Source organism: Nicotiana tabacum, chromosome 19 (assembly GCF_000715075.1).
Source record: "Nicotiana tabacum cultivar K326 chromosome 19, ASM71507v2, whole genome shotgun sequence".
NCBI lineage: Eukaryota > Viridiplantae > Streptophyta > Magnoliopsida > Solanales > Solanaceae > Nicotiana > Nicotiana tabacum.
This window is the reverse complement of record NC_134098.1, coordinates 17,180,358-17,182,911: the sequence shown is the minus strand read 5'-3', so window position 1 is coordinate 17,182,911 and position 2,554 is coordinate 17,180,358.

The window sequence follows — 2,554 nt, the reverse complement described above, 5'->3', positions numbered from 1 at the left end:
ATAATCAATAAAACTGACAAAGTAGAGAAATCCCAAAGTGGAACTGATTCGACTAGGACCCCAAATATCTGAATGGACTAAAGTGAAAGGTAACTATACTCAATTATCAAGACATCGAGGGAAATTGGAGCGAGTATTCTTAACGAGTTGATATGACTCACACTCTATAGTAGACAAGTGAGATAAACCATGTAGCAATTTTTGAAGTTTTGACGAACTAGGATGTCCTAACCATTTATGTAATAAATCTGGTGAATTAGTAACAAGACAAGTTATTGAAGGAAGATAAGATGTGATTCCATGTGATTTTGCAAAGATAAGATAATAAAGTCCATTCAATTTACGCTTGGTACCAATGATTCGCCCCATACTGCGTTCCTGTATAAAAACAAGGTCATCGTGAAATAAAATAGAGAATTTAAGGGATTTTGGCTAAGCAACTAACGGCTATGATATTAAAAGGACTACCAGGAGAATAAAGAATTGAATCTAAAGGTAAGGAAGGAAGTGGACTTGCTTGACCTATTTCAGTTGACATGGTTTGAGGCTCGTTGGCCATTGTGACTGTTGGATGAGATTGAGAACATAAAATAGTAGTGAAAAATGATTTGTTAGCAGAAATATGATCAGACGTACCTGAGTCAATGAGCCAAGACTCGGAGGATGAAGATTGAGAGACACAAGTCACGCTATTACATGTTTGAACAACAGAAGCTATCTCTGAAGATGTATGTTTACATGATTTGTACTAAAGGAACTCAATAAATCCGGTAGAGAAACCATCCAACTATTCATAGTATTGGATTCCATTTTGCTACAACAAATTTCTCAGATGCTTGATTAAAAGTTGTATGGTTAACCTTGAAATGCCAAATCAGAACACTTTTTTTTGGAAAAATATTGTTCACTCGATGGAAAATAAAAAGCATGCCGGGATTTGATGAAACTTGAATGGACAGACTCGAAATAACCTCATGAGTAATCTGTCCAAAAGAAGCTTCGTCGGAAACTGGCCGAAAGGTGGTCCACGCATCGATGCGTGGACAGATCTCGCTAGAAAAATCTTTGTTTAGTCGGCGCGTGAGGGTGCATGGACGGGATTTTTCCGGTGGGGTTTGGTCGCCGGAGGATGGTGAACTATGGTGGTGCTGGTTTATGCACAATACCGGTAAAAAGGATTTTGATGCAAACAACTTCTTAAGTCGCCGAAAAATTGCTCTGTCACGACCTCAATTTCCCTCTGTAGGTTGTCGTGATGGCACCTAGTCTCTAAGACTAGGTAAGCCTAGCAATTGGAAAAATAACTGAATATAAAACTGAACTCAAATCTCAACACCTTATATATAAATAGAAAGTGTGATTCAAATAATTACAACTCCCGAAATCCGGTAGAAATAAGTCACAAGCTTCTAAGAGAAAATACTAAGTGTCTCTATACATCAGAGTCTAAAGAGAATAAGGATAACAACATAATAAGGACAGAGGTGGACTCCGAGGTCTGCGGACGCTAGCAGATATATCTTGAAGTCTCCACGTACGACCTAGCTCACTGCTATCTGGTCTGATAAGATGTACCTGGATCTGCACAAAAATATGTGCAGAAGTGTAGTATGAGTACACCACAACGGTACCCAGTAAGTGCCAAGCCTAACCTCGGTAGAGTAGTGACGAGATCAGGTCAGGGCCCTACTGGAATAAAAGGAAATGAGGCAGAAAATAAAATAATACAATGAAATGACTGAGAAATGAACAACGAGAAAATTCAGAAAGGTAACATCACAGCAAATAAAGGTAAACAACAGGGGCGCTCCCGAGGTATCGCCTCGTAGTCCCAAATGTAAATACACAACATGGGGATCTCCCGACATATCACCTCGTAGTCCCAAAAGTAAATATGCAATAGGGGGATCTCCTGAGATACCGCCTCATAGTCCCAAAAGTAAATATTCAATAGGGGGATCTCCCAAGGTACCACCTTGTAGTCCTAAAAGTAAAGACACCACTCGTAACTTATGGAACAATGAATTTACAGCAAGGAATCATACGGTTAAAGACTGAATACAAGATCATGGAGGCAAGTAATTCAACTAAGCGTGTTGCACAAATTTTAAGTAAGTTAAGACACGTAAACATGCGATACTAGGCTAAACATGACAGCTACACATGCTAAGGCAACTCAGTTAAGGAATTTAAAAGAAGACTACTCAGCAAGAACCAAAATTTCTACATTTAGCCCATGTACACACTCGTCACCTCGCGTACACGACGCTCACATATCACAAATTGTTACAACAGTACCAAATTCACAAATTGTTACAACAGTACCAAATCCTAAGGGGAGCTTCCCCCCCCCCCAAGGTTAGACAAGTCACTTACCTCAAATCTCGCTCAATCAATCGATAAAAATGCCTTTCCCTCGACTTTCTGACTCCGATCAGCTCGAATCTAACCTTAACAATTACATACTATAAATATATCTACAAGAAACTAATTTAAATAATGAAACTACGACTAGCAAAGAAGTGAAAACTCGCCGCAAAAAGTCGACCCAACC